Source organism: Cornus florida, unplaced genomic scaffold (assembly GCF_030987335.1).
Source record: "Cornus florida cultivar Cherokee Brave unplaced genomic scaffold, ASM3098733v1 CherokeeBrave_3.0.0_Hap2_Chr11, whole genome shotgun sequence".
Lineage (NCBI taxonomy): Eukaryota > Viridiplantae > Streptophyta > Magnoliopsida > Cornales > Cornaceae > Cornus > Cornus florida.
Genome location: NW_026775581.1, coordinates 12584436 through 12604407, shown reverse-complemented (window position 1 = coordinate 12604407; position 19972 = coordinate 12584436). Strand labels below are relative to the sequence as shown.

Here is a 19972-nt window from a genome sequence, read left to right as displayed (position 1 = left end):
GTCTAGCGACAAAATAGGAACCTTGAATTTTCTAATTTCATTCAAAGATTCAATCCTTAGGGCCTGTTTGGTAGCTGTTTTGTTTTGGTGTTTTTGTTGCGGGCTTCATTTCAGGCCCAAAAACATGTTTGGCATGTATTGTTTTGTTTTAAACAGTGCTAAAACATTTTCAAAATTTGGGCCCAAAAGTGAAACAACGAAATGGTGTTTTTTGGTGTTTCAATACTGTTGGCCCAACAAAACCACTGTAGCGGAGGAAGTAAGTTACAATTGAAACTGTAGCGGAGGAAGTAAAACTTTGCAACATTTGGCCCGACTACCATCTCTCTCCTCTGAAACCCTAGACGGCGATTTGGGAGGCGATGAAAACGACGTGATATTGACTGTAAGAACAGCAGCCCGAGATCTGCCTCTGCAAGGCAAGGTATGCGTTTTTCCCCATTTTTTTTTGACTGTAAGGCGATATTGACTGTAACATTACTGATTTCACAATCTGTGTATTTCTTCAATTAATTGTTTTCCTATTTTTGCTTCTCTCTGTTTTTTACACTACTCGTTGTCTTTTGATTTTTACAGGAAAAGATAGGCAATAAGGGTCGAAAATGGAGTTTGTGGAGGAGTTCTTCAGGTGGACTCGCACTGTCATCAAAGGGCATGAAAGGAGGTCACTTGGCTGCGTCGGAGCGGTCTGATTCTTCGTTTGTTGTTGATGAGGCGTTCACTGCTGCCATGGCTACTGTTGTTCGAGCTCTACCAAAGAATTTCATGGTGATCAGACAAGAATGGGCTGCGATTTGTATTCAAACAATGTTTCGTGCCTTCCTGGTAAATGGGTTTCTTTGATTTTGCTCCTCTCTAATCTCTATAGATATACATGTATATATGTGTATATACATATTTAACTGTTACTAAATGCAAGGCTTGGAAATTTTTTTTTTTTTTTGGGTGAAAATTGGGTCAGAGCTCTTGCAATCTGATGAATAGAGTTCAATCATTTGAGAAGTGGTGTTATGTGTTTGTTTGTTCAATTGTTAGATATAAAATTTGAATATGTTTAGGGAAAACAATGACATGATTGAAGAAATATCCATCTTGCTTTTATAAATTTGGCTCTTTTTTGTCAAAATTTGTTATTGCTAATTTGGGAGTAATATGATGATTCAAGGCAAGACAGGCTTTTAGGGCCTTGAAAGCAGTGGTGAGACTGCAGGCTATATTTAGAGGTCAGAAGGTGAGAAAGCAAGCCGCAGTTACACTCAGGTGCATGCAGGCTCTTGTCCGAGCTCAGGCTCGAGTCAGGGCTATGAGTGCTCAGGCATCCTCGGAAGCACAGAAATTACTTGATGAATAGCGAAACCAAGCTGATCCGATTAAGCAGGCTGAGGTATGATATGGTGTTTGATATATGTTTACCACATGAATTTTACGTAGTGCAGTAGTTCAAGATGTAAATGAATGAATAAACCAAGTCTTTTTGCATTTGATAGGGTGGATGGTGTGATAGTCCTGGAACAATCGATGAAGTGAAAACAAAGCTACAACTGAAGCAAGAGGGAGCTATCAAGAGGGAGAGCAATTTCATACGCCCTCTCTTAATAGGTAACGAATCCAAATTATCATATGAGTATTGGCTTTCCAAAAGTACAAGCAAACGCACACACTCCCACAATATTATCCCTTGTAGTACTTGAATCCTCAAACTCCCTTTTGGAAATGAGAGATCATATCATCTAGGCTAATGCCATTTAAAATGTATTGATTTCAGCAATTGAGATCAAAACCTAGCTCAAATTCAAGATCAAACAAGCTAGTGTCTTCTCGCAAGCTGGATAAGGACAGCCCAGGATGGAACTGGTTAGAAGGTTGGATGGCGGCTAAGCCATGGGAAAGCAGGCTGCTTGAAGAATTCAGCTCTGACCCATCAGAGATGACTTCAGTATCTAAGAAATATGAAGATTATTCTGTCAGGTTTAGTTCAGATTCTTCTGAACAGGACTCGGCAAAAGTTAGACGAAATAATATTTCAACCAGGGTATCTACAAAACCTCCAGTTACTGGCAAAATCACTCGCTCGTCTTCTGACCCATGTTTGGAATTTCCATATGATGAAAGCACCACCTCATCAACTTCATCAGCATCTGCGGGAACTCCCGGATCTGGCAACACTCTAGCGGAAGGCAATGCCAATAAACCAAACTATATGAGTCTCACCAAGTCAATCAAGGCTAAGTAGAGAGCCTGCAATCATCTATCTAACAATATACAGTGGCATTTGATGGAGAACCTTCAGTTCCATAGGAAACACAGTCCATTTTGTAGTGGGGATACAAGGAAGAGTGCTAGTTATAATTGTTATTCAGTTGATTTGTGCAAGGATCTGTACCCACCAGCGCAATTGGATGGATATGATGATTGGGTAAAAAGTGGTCAGAACTGAAGGAGATTCATAGTTTGCTATTATGAGCACAAAGCTTGGGCTATTTCCATTGTTTTGCTTCCATGGAATTCAACAGTTTGTTGTCCTTTTTGAGTTGGAACTTTTCAAGTTAGAAATTTACATCAAAGGGGGTGTTCATCCTGACGGACCTGAACAAGTTTTCGAACAATTGGATAGGATTTTGTGGTTTGTTTTACAAGAATATATGGCTTTATAGATGTAAAGGGAAGCGGTTGAGGTTATAGGATTTGTTTATTATGATTTTTTTCTTTTTCTTTTTCATACAGCTCTTGTAGAGAAGTGAAATATGCAGTACTGACTACTTAAATGACATTTTTCCATTTGGTTGTGGATTGGATTGGAGTGACATTGAAGACTTCATGTTTGTTTGTCTACTACTATAAATTTGTGACTTTTCATATGCAACACTGACTGGTTAAAGGAAATGACATTTTTCCATTTGGTTGTTGACCACGTGAATTTAAATGTAGGAAGATATATAATTTTATCATTTGAGGCATGGACTCATTTTGTTGTGATGCCAAATATTTTAAGTACTTGCATATGTTAAGATGATGATTGCCATGTGTCTTGCCAACCTACTACTTTTCAATCAAAGTATTTTTGCCAGAAAACAGCCAACGTTAATTAAGCATTGGTGCCAAGGGCGAAGTGCTCAAAAGTTCAAACCAACCTTCTAGAGGTATGGCCAAGGAGGTAACTGTTAAGAAAACGAAGTCCCTAGATATAATTTAAAGTAATATATATTAGAAGAGTTGGCACCTGGTTATATATATTTATATATACAATACACATACATAATAGTTTCTTGACTAGGCCAATGATGTGTTTACATGATTGTTTTGGCACCAGTACCACAGATCATAACAACACTACTGATATGACCATTCCAAATGTTCCAAGCATCATCAAAGGTCACTTTTCCTTCCAAAAATTCCTGATTTATTAAAAATCAAATGATAATTTTATGGCCTTGCAATTGCTTTTGAGACATCCTAGGAAACCCTGGCCACAACACATTTAATGGATGGTGCTTGGGTGAGAATTTGTTCAAAATTCAATATATTTATTAAAATATATATGTACTATTTATATAGAAATAAATTTATAAATATATTTAAATTTTATAAAAATAAATTAAAAAGAATGATAACCAAACATATTTTTTTTTTATTTTTTTTTTTATTACAAAAGTTGAAGTTACCAAACATGTTTTTCATATTTCTGTTCCCGACATTTCCAAAACAAAACATTGTTCCCAAACGTACTTCCGATTTTTGCCAAAACACTCCAATAGTAAAAACACTGTTTCTATTTTAGCCAAAAACAAAACGCCTAAAGTAAAACGCATGCCAAACGGGCCCTTACTCATTAAAACACTCTTCGGGACGTGATAGGGAACTCGAATAAGTTTAACACAAAACTCCCATTTTCTTTCAAAGATTAAATCCTTATACATTCAAAAGGTCTAGTGATATAATAGGTACCTTGATTGAGGTATTTTCATTCAAAGCTTCAATCTTTATTCACTAAAACACTCTTCGGGACGTCAAATGGAACTCGAATAAGTTTAACCCAAAACGCTCATTTTCTTTCGAAGATTCAATCTTTATACATTTAAAATGTCCAGTGACATAATAGGTACCTTTATTGAAGTATTTTCATTCAAAGATTCAATCTTTAGTCATTAAAATACTATTCGCGATTTCGTTGGTAACTCGAATAAGTTAAACTCAAAACTCTCATTTTCTTTCAGAGATTCAATCTTTATACCGTAAAAAGGTCTAGTGGCATAATAGGAACTTTGATTAAGTTAATTTCATTCAAAGATTTAATCTTAACTCATTAAAACACTCATCGTGACTTCAAAGGGATCTCAAATAAGTTTAACTCTCAATTCTCATTTTTATTCAAAGATTCTTTTTTAATACATTAAAAAGGTCAAGTGACAAAATAGGTACATTAATTGAGGTATTTTCATTCAAATATTCAATCTTGGGTCATTAAACCACTCTTTACGACTTCATAGGCAACTCGAATAAGTTAAACTCAAAACTCTCATTTTCTTTCTAAGATTTAGTCCTTATACATAAAAATGGTCTTGTGACAACCCTGATTGAGGATTTTCATTCAACGATTCAATCTTTACTTAGTAAAACACTTTTCGGGACGTCACAGGGAACTCGTATAAGTTTAACTCTTAAAACACTCTTAGCGACGTCAAAAGGATTACGAATAAGTTTAACTCAAAACTCTAATTCTCTTTCAAAGACTGAATCTTTATTCATTCAAAATGTCTAGTGATATAATTGGTACCTTGATTGAGGTATTTTCATACAAAGATTGAATCTTCGAAAGAAAATGAGCATTTTGAGTTAAACTTATTCGAGTTCCATTAAAAAGGTTCAGTGACATAATAGGTACCTTTATTAAGGTATTTTCATTCAAAGATTCAATCTTTAGTCATTAAAACACTCTTCGCGACTTCATAGCAAATACCTCAATCGAATAAGTTCAGTTCAATCTAAAGTCATTAAACCACTCTTCGCGACTTCGTAGGTAACTCGATTAAGTTAAACACAAAATACTCATTTTCTTTTGAAGATCGAATCTTTGTACAGAAAAAAGGTCAAGTGACAAAGTAGGAACCTTGAATTAGCAATTTCATTCAAAGATTCAATCTTTACTCATTAAAACACTCTTCGTGACGTGAAAGGGAACTCGAATAAGTTTAACTCAAAACTCTCATTTTCTTTCAAAGATTCAATCTTTATACATTAAAAAGGCCTAGTGACATAAAAGGTAACGTGATTGAGGTAATTTCGTTCAAAGATTCAATCTTTGGTCAGTAAAGCACTCTTCGCGACTTCATAGCTTACTCGAATAAGTTAAACTCGAAACTCTCATTTTCTTTCAAAGAGTCAATCGTTATACACTAAAAGGGTCTAATGACATAATAGGTACCTTGGTTATGGTAATTTCATTCAAAGATTCAATCTTTACTCATTAAAACACTCTTCGTGACGTTAAAGGGATCACGAATATGTTTAACTCAAAGCTCTAATTTTCCATCAAAGATTGAATCCTTATACATTCAAAAGGTCTAGTGATATAATAGGTACCTTGATTGAGGTATTTTCATTCAAATATGCAATCTTTATTCACTGAAACACTATTCGGGATGTCAAATGGAACTCGAATAAGTTTAACCCAAAACGCTCATTTTCTTCCGGAGATTCAATCTTTATACATTAAAATGGTCCAGTGACATAATAGGTACCTTTATTGAGGTATTTTCATTCAAAGATTCAATCTTTAGTGATTAAAATACTCTTCGCGACTTCGTTGGTAACTCGAATAAGTTAAACTCAAAACTCTAATTTTCTTTCAAAAGATTCAATCTTTACACAGTAAAAAGGTCTAGTGGCATAATAGGTGCCTTGATTGAGTTAATTTCTTTCAGAGATTCAATCTTAACTCATTAAAACACTCATCGTGACGTCAAGGGCATCTCGAATAAGTTTAACTCTCAATTCTCATTTCCGTTCAAAGATTCAATCTTTATACATTAAAAAGGTCTAGTGGCAAAATAGGTTCCGTAATTGAGGTATTTTCATTCAAATATTCGGTCTTGGGTCACAAAACCACTCTTCGCGACTTCATAGTGTAACTCGAATAAGTTAAACTCAAAACTCTAATTTTCTTTCTAAGATTTAGTCTTTATACATAAAAGTGGTCTAGTGACATAATGGTGCCTTGATTGAGGATTTTCATACGAACATTCAATCTTTACTCAGTAAGACACTTTTCGGTACGTCACAGGGAACTTAAATAAGTTTAACTCAAAACCCTCATTTTCTTTCAAAAATTCGATCTTTATTCAGTAAAAAGGTCTAGTGACATAATAGGTAACTTTTTTGAGGTATTTTCATTCAAAGATTCAATCTTTACTCATTAAAACACCCTTACCGACGTCAAAGAGATCACGAATATGTTTAACTCAAAACTCTAATCCTCTTTCAAAAACTGAATCTTTATACATTCAAAAGGTCTAGTGATATAATAGGTACCTTGATTGAGGTATTTTCATACGAAGATTCAATCTTTATTCACTGAAACACTCTTCGGGATGTCAAATGGAACTCGAATAAGTTTAACTCAAAATGCTCATTTTCTCTCGAAGATTCAATCTTTATACATGAAAAAGGTCCAGTGACATAATAAGTACCTTTATTAAGGTATTTTCATTCAAAGATTCAATCTTTAGTCATTAAAACACTCTTAACGACTTCATTTGAAATACCTCAATCGAATAAGTTCAGTTCAATCTTAAGTCATTAAACCACTCTTCGCGACTTCATAGGTAACTCGATCAAGTTAAACACAAAATACTCATTTTCTTTTGAGAATTGAAACTTTGTACATTAAAAAGGTCTAGTGACAAAATAGGCACCTTGAATTTGCTAATTTCATTCAAAGATTCAATCCTTACTCATTAAAACACTCTTCGGGACGTGATAGGGAACTCGAATAAGTTTAACACAAAACTCTCATTTTCTTTCAAAGATTAAATCCTTATACATTCAAAAGATCTAGTGATATAATAGGTACCTTGATTGATTTATTTTCATTCAAAGCTTCAATCTTTATTCACTAAAACACTCTTCGGGACGTCAAATGGAACTCGAATAAGTTTAACCCAAAACGCTCATTTTCTTTCGAAGATTCAATCTTTATACAATAAAAATGTCCAGTGACATAATAGGTACCTTTATTGAAGTATTTTCATTCAAAGATTCAATCTTTAGTCATTAAAATACTATTCGTGATTTCGTTGGTAACTCGATTAAGTTAAACTTAAAACTCTCATTTTCTTTCAGAGATTCAATCTTTATACCGTAAAAAGGTCTAGTGGCATAATAGGAACTTTGATTAAGTTAATTTCATTCAAAGATTTAATCTTAACTCATTAAAACACTCATCGTGACGTCTAAGGGATCTCGAATAAGTTTAACTCTCAATTCTCATTTTTATTCAAAGATTCTTTTTTAATACATTAAAAAGGTCAAGTGACAAAATAGGTACCTTAATTGAGATATTTTCATTCAAAGATTCAATCTTGGGTCATTAAACCACTCTTTGCAACTTCATAGGCAACTCGAATAAGTTAAACTCAAAACTCTCATTTTCTTTCTAAGATTTAGTCCTTATACATAAAAATGGTCTTGTGACAACCCTGATTGAGGATTTTCATTCAACGATTCAATCTTTACTTAGTAAAACACTTTTCGGGACGTCACAGGGAACTCGTATAAGTTTAACTCTTAAAACACTCTTAGTGACGTCAAAAGGATTACAAATAAGTTTAACTCAAAACTCTAATTCTCTTTCAAAGACTGAATCTTTATTCATTCAAAATGTCTAGTGATATAATTGGTACCTTGATTGAGGTATTTTCATACAAAGATTGAATCTTCGAAAGAAAATGAGCATTTTGAGTTAAACTTATTCGAGTTCCATTAAAAAGGTCCAGTGACATAATAGGTACCTTTATTAAGGTATTTTCATTCAAAGATTCAATCTTTAGTCATTAAAACACTCTTCGCGACTTCATAGCAAATACCTCAATCGAATAAGTTCAGTTCAATCTAAAGTCATTAAACCACTCTTCGCGACTTCGTAGGTAACTCGATTAAGTTAAACACAAAATACTCATTTTCTTTTGAAGATCGAATCTTTGTACAGAAAAAAGGTCTAGTGACAAAGTAGGAACCTTGAATTAGCAATTTCATTCAAAGATTCAATCTTTACTCATTAAAACACTCTTCGTGACGTGAAAGGGAACTCGAATAAGTTTAACTCAAAACTCTCATTTTCTTTCAAAGATTCAATCTTTATACATTAAAAAGGCCTAGTGACATAAAAGGTAACGTGATTGAGGTAATTTCGTTCAAAGATTCAATCTTTGGTCAGTAAAACACTCTTCGCGACTTCATAGCTTACTCGAATAAGTTAAATTCGAAACTCTCATTTTCTTTCAAAGATTCAATCGTTATACGTTAAAAAGGTCTAATGACATAATAAGTACCTTTGTTATGGTAATTTCATTCAAAGATTCATTCTTTACTCATTAAAACACTCTTCGTGACGTTAAAGGGATCACGAATATGTTTAACTCAAAACTCTAATTTTCCATCAAAGATTGAATCCTTATACATTCAAAAGGTCTAGTGATATAATAGGTACCTTGATTGAGGTATTTTCATTCAAATATTCAATCTTTATTCACTGCAACACTATTCGGGACATCAAATGGAACTCGAATAAGTTTAACCCAAAACGCTCATTTTCTTCCGGAGATTCAATCTTTATACATTAAAATGGTCCAGTGACATAATAGGTACCTTAATTGAGGTATTTTCATTCAAAGATTCAATCTTTAGTGATTAAAATACTCTTCGCGACTTCGTTGGTAACTCGAATAAGTTAAACTCAAAACTCTCATTTTCTTTCAAAAGATTCAATCTTTACACAGTAAAAAGGTCTAGTGGCATAATAGGTGCCTTGATTGAGTTAATTTCTTTCAGAGATTCAATCTTAACTCATTAAAACACTCATCGTGACGTCAAGGGCATCTCGAATAAGTTTAACTCTCAATTCTCATTTTCGTTCAAAGATTCAATCTTTATACATTAAAAAGGTCTAGTGGCAAAATAGGTTCCGTAATTGAGGTATTTTCTTTCAAATATTCGGTCTTGGGTCACAAAACCACTCTTCGCGACTTCATAGTGTAACTCGAATAAGTTAAACTCAAAACTCTAATTTTCTTTCTAAGATTTAGTCTTTATACATAAAAGTGGTCTAGTGACATAATGGTGCCTTGATTGAGGATTTTCATTTGAACATTCAATCTTTACTCAGTAAGACACTTTTCGGGACGTCACAGGGAACTTAAATAAGTTTAACTCAAAACTCTCATTTTCTTTCAAAAATTCGATCTTTATTCAGTAAAAAGGTCTAGTGACATAATAGGTAACTTTTTTGAGGTATTTTCATTCAAAGATTCAATCTTTACTCATTAAAACACTCGTAGCAACGTCAAAGAGATCACGAATATGTTTAACTCAAAACTCTAATCCTCTTTCAAAAACTGAATCTTTATACATTCAAAAGGTCTAGTGATATAATAGGTACCTTGATTGAGGTATTTTCATACGAAGATTCAATCTTTATTCACTGAAACACTCTTCGGGATGTCAAATGGAACTCGAATAAATTTAACTCAAAATGCTCATTTTCTCTCGAAGATTCAATCTTTATACATGAAAAAGGTCCAGTGACATAATAAGTACCTTTATTAAGGTATTTTCATTCAAAGATTCAATCTTTAGTCATTAAAACACTCTTAGCGACTTCATTGGAAATACCTCAATCGAATAAGTTCAGTTCAATCTTAAGTCATTAAACCACTCTTCGCGACTTCATAGGTAACTCGATTAAGTTAAACACAAAATACTCATTTTCTTTTGAGGATTGAAACTTTGTACATTAAAAAGGTCTAGTGACAAAATAGGAACCTTGAATTTGCTAATTTCATTCAAAGATTCAATCCTTACTCATTAAAACACTCTTCGGGACGTGATAGGGAACTCGAATAAGTTTAACACAAAACTCTCATTTTCTTTCAAAGATTAAATCCTTATACATTCAAAAGGTCTAGTGATATAATAGGTACCTTGATTGAGGTATTTTCATTCAAAGCTTCAATCTTTATTCACTAAAACACTCTTCGGGACGTCAAATGGAACTCGAATAAGTTTAACCCAAAACGCTCATTTTCTTTCGAAGATTCAATCTTTATGCATTAAAAATTTCCAGTGACATAATAGGTACCTTTATTGAAGTATTTTCATTCAAAGATTCAATCTTTAGTCATTAAAATACTATTCGTGATTTCGTTGGTAACTCGAATAAGTTAAACTTAAAACTCTTATTTTCTTTCAGAGATTCAATCTTTATACCGTAAAAAGGTCTAGTGGCATAATAGGAACTTTGATTAAGTTAATTTCATTCAAAGATTTAATCTTAACTCATTAAAACACTCATCGTGACGTCAAAGAGATCTCGAATAAGTTTAACTCTCAATTCTCATTTTTATTCAAAGATTCTTTTTTAATACATTAAAACGGTCAAGTGACAAAACAGGTACCTTAATTGAGGTATTTTCATTCAAATATTCAATCTTGGGTCATTAAACCACTCTATGCGACTTCATAGGCAACTCGAATAAGTTAAATTCAAAACTCTCATTTTCCTTCTAAGATTTAGTCCTTATACATAAAAATGGTCTAGTGACATAATGGTACCCTGATTGAGGATTTTCATTCAACGATTCAATCTTTACTCAGTAAAACACTTTTCGGGACGTCACAGGGAACTCGTATAAGTTTAACTCTTAAAACACTCTTAGCGACGTCAAAAGGATCACGAATAAGTTAGACTTAAAACTCTAATTCTCTTTCAAAGACTGAATCTTTATACATTCAAAATGTCTAGTGATATAATTGGTACCTTGATTGAGGTATTTTCATACAAAGATTGAATCTTCGAAAGAAAATGAGCATTTTGAGTTAAACTTATTCGAGTTCCATTAAAAAGGTCCAGTGACATAATAAGTACCTTTATTAAGGTATTTTCATTCAAAGATTCAATCTTTAGTCATTAAAACACTCTTCGCGACTTCATAGCAATTACCTCAATCGAATAAGTTCAGTTCAATCTAAAGTCATTAAACCACTCTTCGCGACTTCGTAGGTAACTCAATTAAGTTAAACACAAAATACTCATTTTCTTTTGAAGATCGAATCTTTGTTCAGAAAAAAGGTCTAGTGACAAAGTAGGAACCTTGAATTAGAAATTTCATTCAAAGATTCAATCTTTACTCATTAAAACACTCTTCGTGACGTGAAAGGGAACTCGAATAAGTTTAACTCAAAACTCTCATTTTCTGTCAAAGATTCAATCTTTATACATTAAAAAGGCCTAGTCACATAAAAGGTAACGTGATTGAGGTAATTTCATTCAAAGATTCAATCTTTGGTCAGTAAAACACTCTTCGCGACTTCATAGCTTACTCGAATAAGTTAAACTCGAAACTCTCATTTTCTCTCAAAGATTCAATCGTTATACATTAAAAATTTTTAATGACATAATAGGTACCTTGGTTATGGTAATTTCATTCAAAGATTCAATCTTTACTAATTAAAACACTCTTCGTGACGTTAAAGGGATCACGAATATGTTTAACTCAAAACTCTAATTTTCCTTCAAAGATTGAATCCTTATACATTCAAAAGGTCTAGTGATATAATAGGTACATTGATTGAGGTATTTTCATTCAAATATTCAATCTTTATTCACTGAAACATTATTCGGGACGTCAAATGGAACTCGAATAAGTTTAACCCAAAACGCTCATTTTCTTCCGGAGATTCAATCTTTATACATTAAAATGGTCCAGTGACATAATAGGTACCTTTATTGAGGTATTTTCATTCAAAGATTCAATCTTTAGTGATTGAAATACTCTTTGCGACTTCGTTGGTAACTCGAATAAGTTAAACTCAAAACTCTCATTTTCTTTCAAAGATTCAATCTTTACATAGTAAAAAGGTCTAGTGGCATAATAGGTGCCTTGATTGAGTTAATTTCTTTCAGAGATTCAATCTTAACTCATTAAAACACTCATCGTGACGTCAAGGGCATCTCGAATAAGTTTAACTCTCAATTCTCATTTTCGTTCAAAGATTCAATCTTTATACATTAAAAAGGTCTAGTGGCAAAATAGGTTCCGTAATTGAGGTATTTTCAATCAAATATTCGGTCTTGGGTCACAAAACCACTCTTCGCGACTTCATAGTGTAACTCGAATAAGTTAAACTCAAAACTCTAATTTTCTTTCTAAGTTTTAGTCTTTATACATAAAAGTGGTCTAGTGACATAATGGTGCCTTGATTGAGGATTTTCATTCGAACATTCAATCTTTACTCAGTAAGACACTTTTCGGGACGTCACAGGGAACTTAAATAAGTTTAACTCAAAACTCTCATTTTCTTTCAAAAATTCGATCTTTATTCAGTAAAAAGGTCTACTGACATAATAGGTAACTTTTTTGAGGTATTTTCATTCGAAGATTCAATCTTTACTCATTAAAACACTCTTAGCGACGTCAAAGAGATCACGAATATGTTTAACTCAAAACTCTAATCCTCTTTCAAAAACTGAATCTTTATACATTCAAAAGGTCTAGTGATATAATAGGTACCTTGATTGAGGTATTTTCATAAGAAGATTCAATCTTTATTCACTGAAACACTCTTCGGGATGTCAAATTGAACTCGAATAAGTTTAACTCAAAATGCTCATTTTCTCTCGAAGATTCAATCTTTATACATGAAAAAGGTCCAGTGACATAATAAGTACCTTTATTAAGTATTTTCATTCAAAGATTCAATCTTTAGTCATTAAAACACTCTTAGCGACTTCATTGGAAATACCTCAATCGAATAAGTTCAGTTCAATCTTAAGTCATTAAACCACTCTTCGCGACTTCATAGGTAACTCGATTAAGTTAAACACAAAATACTCATTTTCTTTTGAGGATTGAAACTTTGTACATTAAAAAGGTCTAGTGACAAAATAGGAACCTTGAATTTGCTAATTTCATTCAAAGATTCAATCCTTACTCATTAAAACACTCTTCGGGACGTGGTAGGGAACTCGAATAAGTTTAACACAAAACTCTCATTTTCTTTCAAAGATTAAATCCTTATACATTCAAAAGGTCTAGTGATATAATAGGTACCTTGATTGAGGTATTTTCATTCAAAGCTTCAATCTTTATTCACTAAAACACTCTTCGGGACGTCAAATGGAACTCGAATAAGTTTAACCCTAAACGCTCATTTTCTTTCGAAGATTCAATCTTTATACATTAAAAATGTCCAGTGACATAATAGGTACCTTTATTGAAGTATTTTCATTCAAAGATTCAATCTTTAGTCATTAAAATACTATTCGCGATTTCATTGGTAACTCGAATAAGTTAAACTCAAAACTCTCATTTTCTTTCAGAGATTCAATCTTTATACCGTAAAAAGGTCTAGTGGCAGAATAGGAACTTTGATTAAGTTAATTTCATTCAAAGATTTAATCTTAACTCATTAAAACACTCATCGTGACGTCAAAGGGATCTCGAATAAGTTTAACTCTCAATTCTCATTTTTATTCAAAGATTCTTTTTTAATACATTAAAAAGGTCAAGTGACAAAATAGGTACCTTAATTGAGGTATTTTCATTTAAAGATTCAATCTTGGGTCATTAAACCACTCTTTGCGACTTCATATTCAACTCGAATAAGTTAAACTCAAAACTCTAATTTTCTTTCTAAGATTTAGTCCTTATACATAAAAATGGTCTTGTGACAACCCTGATTGAGGATTTTCATTCGAACATTCAATCTTTACTCAGTAAGACACTTTTCGGGACGTCACAGGGAACTTAAATAAGTTTAACTCAAAACTCTCATTTTCTTTCAAAAATTCGATCTTTATTCAGTAAAAAGGTCTAGTGACATAATAGGTAACTTTTTTGAGGTATTTTCATTCGAAGATTCAATCTTTACTCATTAAAACACTCTTAGCGACGTCAAAGAGATCACGAATATGTTTAACTCAAAACTTTAATCCTCTTTCAAAAACTGAATCTTTATACATTCAAAAGGTCTAGTGATATAATAGGTACCTTGATTGAGGTATTTTCATACGAAGATTCAATCTTTATTCACTGAAACGCTCTTCGGGATGTCAAATTGAACTCGAAAAAGTTTAACTCAAAATGCTCATTTTCTCTCGAAGATTCAATCTTTATACATGAAAAAGGTCCAGTGACATAATAAGTACCTTTATTAAGTATTTTCATTCAAAGATTCAATCTTTAGTCATTAAAACACTCTTAGCGACTTCATTGGAAATACCTCAATCGAATAAGTTCAGTTCAATCTTAAGTCATTAAACCACTCTTCGCGACTTCATAGGTAACTCGATTAAGTTAAACACAAAATACTCATTTTCTTTTGAGGATTGAAACTTTGTACATTAAAAAGGTCTAGTGACAAAATAGGAACCTTGAATTTGCTAATTTCATTCAAAGATTCAATCCTTACTCATTAAAACACTCTTCGGGACGTGATAGGGAACTCGAATAAGTTGAACACAAAACTCTCATTTTCTTTCAAAGATTAAATCCTTATACATTCAAAAGGTCTAGTGATATAATAGGTACCTTGATTGAGGTATTTTCATTCAAAGCTTCAATCTTTATTCACTAAAACACTCTTCGGGACGTCAAATGGAACTCGAATAAGTTTAACCCTAAACGCTCATTTTCTTTCGAAGATTCAATCTTTATACATTAAAAATGTCCAGTGACATAATAGGTACCTTTATTGAAGTATTTTCATTCAAAGATTCAATCTTTAGTCATTAAAATACTATTCGCGATTTCATTGGTAACTCGAATAAGTTAAACTCAAAACTCTCATTTTCTTTCAGAGATTCAATCTTTATACCGTAAAAAGGTCTAGTGGCAGAATAGGAACTTTGATTAAGTTAATTTCATTCAAAGATTTAATCTTAACTCATTAAAACACTCATCGTGACGTCAAAGGGATCTCGAATAAGTTTAACTCTCAATTCTCATTTTTATTCAAAGATTCTTTTTTAATACATTAAAAAGGTCAAGTGACAAAATAGGAACCTTAATTGAGGTATTTTCATTTAAAGATTCAATCTTGGGTCATTAAACCACTCTTTGCGACTTCATAGGCAACTCGAATAAGTTAAACTCAAAACTCTCATTTTCTTTCTAAGATTTAGTCCTTATACATAAAAATGGTCTTGTGACAACCCTGATTGAGGATTTTCATTCGAACATTCAATCTTTACTCAGTAAGACACTTTTCGGGGCGTCACAGGGAACTTAAATAAGATTAACTCAAAACTCTCATTTTCTTTCAAAAATTCGATCTTTATTCAGTAAAAAGGTCTAGTGACATAATAGGTAACTTTTTTGAGGTATTTTCATTCGAAGATTCAATCTTTACTCATTAAAACACTCTTAGCGACGTCAAAGAGATCACGAATATGTTTAACTCAAAACTCTAATCCTCTTTCAAAAACTGAATCTTTATACATTCAAAAGGTCTAGTGATATAATAGGTACCTTGATTGAGGTATTTTCATACGAAGATTCAATCTTTATTCACTGAAACACTCTTCGGGATGTCAAATTGAACTCGAATAAGTTTAACTCAAAATGCTCATTTTCTCTCGAAGATTCAATCTTTATACATGAAAAAGGTCCAGTGACATAATAAGTACCTTTATTAAGTATTTTCATTCAAAGATTCAATCTTTAGTCATTAAAACACTCTTAGCGACTTCATTGGAAATACCTCAATCGAATAAGTTCAGTTCAATCTTAAGTCATTAAACCACTCTTCGCGACTTCATAGGTAACTCGATTAAGTTAAACACAAAATACTCATTTTCTTTTGAGGATTGAAACTTTGTACATTAAAAAGGTCTAGTGACAAAATAGGAACCTTGAATTTGCTAATTTCATTCAAAGATTCAATCCTTACTCATTAAAACACTCTTCGGGACGTGATAGGGAACTCGAATAAGTTTAACACAAAACTCTCATTTTCTTTCAAAGATTAAATCCTTATACATTCAAAAGGTCTAGTGATATAATAGGTACCTTGATTGAGGTATTTTCATTCAAAGCTTCAATCTTTATTCACTAAAATACTCTTCGGGACGTCAAATGGAACTCGAATAAGTTTAACCGTAAACGCTCATTTTCTTTCGAAGATTCAATCTTTATACATTAAAAATGTCCAGTGACATAATAGGTACCTTTATTGAAGTATTTTCATTCAAAGATTCAATCTTTAGTCATTAAAATACTATTCGCGATTTCATTGGTAACTCGAATAAGTTAAAGTCAAAACTCTCATTTTCTTTCAGAGATTCAATCTTTATACCGTAAAAAGGTCTAGTGGCAGAATAGGAACTTTGATTAAGTTAATTTCATTCAAAGATTTAATCTTAACTCATTAAAACACTCATCGTGACGTCAAAGGGATCTCGAATAAGTTTAACTCTCAATTCTCATTTTTATTCAAAGATTCTTTTTTAATACATTAAAAAGGTCAAGTGACAAAATAGGTACCTTAATTGAGGTATTTTCATTTAAAGATTCAATCTTGGGTCATTAAACCACTCTTTGCGACTTCATAGGCAACTCGAATAAGTTAAACTCAAAACTCTCATTTTCTTTCTAAGATTTAGTCCTTATACATAAAAATGGTCTTGTGACAACCCTGATTGAGGATTTTCATTCAACGATTCAATCTTTACTTAGTAAAACACTTTTCGGGACGTCACAGGGAACTCGTATAAGTTTAACTCTTAAAACACTCTTAGCGATGTCAAAAGGATTACGAATAAGTTTAATTCAAAACTCTAATTCTCTTTCAAAGACTGAATCTTTATTCATTCAAAATGTCTAGTGATATAATTGGCACCTTGATTGAGGTATTTTCATACAAAGATTGAATCTTCGAAAAAAAATGAGCATTTTGAGTTAAACTTATTCGAGTTCCATTAAAAAGGTCCAGTGACATAATAGGTACCTTTATTAAGGTATTTTCATTCAAAGATTCAATCTTTAGTCATTAAAACACTCTTCGCGACTTCATAGCAAATACCTCAATCGAATAAGTTCAGTTCAATCTAAAGTCATTAAACCACTCTTCGCGACTTCGTAGGTAACTCGATTAAGTTAAACACAAAATACTCATTTTCTTTTGAAGATCGAATCTTTGTACAGAAAAAAGGTCTAGTGACAAAGTAGGAACCTTGAATTAGCAATTTCATTCAAAGATTCAATCTTTACTCATTAAAACACTTTTCGTTACGTGAAAGGGAACTCGAATAAGTTTAACTCAAAACTCTTATTTTCTTTCAAAGATTCAATCTTTATACATTAAAAAGGTCTAGTGACATAAAAGGTAACGTGATTGAGGTAATTTCGTTCAAAGATTCAATCTTTGGTCAGTAAAACACTCTTCGCGACTTCATAGCTTACTCGAATAAGTTAAACTCGAAACTCTCATTTTCTTTCAAAGAGTCAATCGTTATACACTAAAAGGGTCTAATGACATAATAGGTACCTTGGTTATGGTAATTTCATTGAAAGATTCAATCTTTACTCATTAAAACACTCTTCGTGACGTTAAAGGGATCACGAATATGGTCAACTCAAAACTCTAATTTTCCTTCAAAGATTGAATCCTTATACATTCAAAAGGTCTAGTGATATAATAGGTACCGTGATTGAGGTATTTTCATTCAAATATTCAATCTTTATTCACTGAAACACTATTCGGGACGTCAAATGGAACTCGAATAAGTTTAACCCAAAACGCTCATTTTCTTTAGGAGATTCAATCTTTATACATTAAAATGGTCCAGTGACATAATAGGTACCTTTATTGAGGTATTTTCATTCAAAGATTCAATCTTTAGTGATTAAAATACTCTTCGCGACTTCGTTGGTAACTCGAATAAGTTAAACTCAAAACTCTCATTTTCTTTCAAATGATTCAATCTTTACACAGTAAAAAGGTCTAGTGGCATAATAGGTGCCTTGATTGAGTTAATTTCTTTCAGAGATTCAATCTTAACTCATTAAAACACTCATCGTGACGTCAAGGGCATCTCGAATAAGTTCAACTCTCAATTCTCATTTTCGTTCAAAGATTCAATCTTTATACATTAAAAAGGTCTAGTGGCAAAATAGGTTCCGTAATTGAGGTATTTTCATTCAAATATTCGGTCTTGGGTCACAAAACCACTCTTCGCGACTTCATAGTGTAACTCGAATAAGTTAAACTCAAAACTCTAATTTTCTTTCTAAGATTTAGTCTTTATACATAAAAGTGGTCTAGTGACATAATGGTGCCTTGATTGAGGATTTTCATTCGAACATTCAATCTTTACTCAGTAAGACACTTTTCGGGACGTCACAGGGAACTTAAATAAGTTTAACTCAAAACTCTCATTTTCTTTCAAAAATTCGATCTTTATTCAGTAAAAAGGTCTAGTGACATAATAGGTAACTTTTTTGAGGTATTTTCATTCAAAGATTCAATTTTACTCATGAAAACACTCTTAGCAACGTCAAAGAGATCACGACTATGTTTAACTCAAAACTCTAATCCTCTTTCAAAAACTGAATCTTTATACATTCAAAAGGTCTAGTGATATAATAGGTACCTTGATTGAGGTATTTTCATACGAAGATTCAATCTTTATTCACTGAAACACTTTTCGGGATGTCAAATGGAACTCGAATAAGTTTAACTCAAAATGATCATTTTCTCTAGAAGATTCAATCTTTATACATGAAAAAGGTCCAGTGACATAATAAGTACCTTTATTAAGGTATTTTCATTCAAAGATTCAATCTTTAGTCATTAAAACACTCTTAGCGACTTCATTGGAAATACCTCAATCGAATAAGTTCAGTTCAATCTTAAGTCACTAAACCACTCTTCGCGACTTCATAGGTAACTCGATTAAGTTAAACACAAAATACTCATTTTCTTTTGAATATTGAAACTTTGTACATTAAAAAGGTCTAGTGACAAAATATGAACCTTGAATAGGCTAATTTCATTCAAAGATTCAATCCTTACTCAAGAAAACACTCTTCGGGACGTGATTGGGAACTCGAATAAGTTTAACACAAAACTCTCATTTTCTTTCAAAGATTAAATCCTTATACATTCAAAAGGTCTAGTGATATAATAGGTACCTTGATTGAGGTATTTTCAATAAAGCTTCAATATTTATTCACTAAAACACTCTTCGGGACGTCAAATGGAACTCGAATAAGTTTAACCCAAAACGCTCATTTTCTTTCGAAGATTCAATCTTTATACATTAAAAATGTCCAGTGACATAATAGGTACCTTTATTGAAGTATTTTCATTCAAAGATTCAATCTTTAGTCATTAAAATACTATTCGCGATTTCATTGGTAACTCGAATAAGTTAAACTCAAAACTCTCATTTTCTTTCAGAGATTCAATCTTTATACCGTAAAAAGGTCTAGTGGCATAATAGGAACTTTGATTAAGTTAATTTCATTCAAAGATTTAATCTTAACTCATTAAAACACTCATTGTGACGTCAAAGGGATCTCGAATAAGTTTAACTCTCAATTCTCATTTTTATTCAAAGATTCTTTCTTAATACATTAAAAAGGTCAAGTGACAAAATAGGTACCTTAATTGAGGTATTTTCATTTAAAGATTCAATCTTGGGTCATTAAACCACTCTTTGCAACTTCATAGGCAACTCGAATAAGTTAAACTCAAAACT

General features: G+C 32.3%; 1 pseudogene; it reads left to right on the top strand.

Moving 5' to 3' along the window:
* The first annotated feature begins 201 nt into the window (after nucleotides 1-201).
* Nucleotides 202-2233, top strand: LOC132280838 (protein IQ-DOMAIN 8-like; annotated as a pseudogene).
* The last annotated feature ends 17739 nt before the right edge of the window (nucleotides 2234-19972 follow it).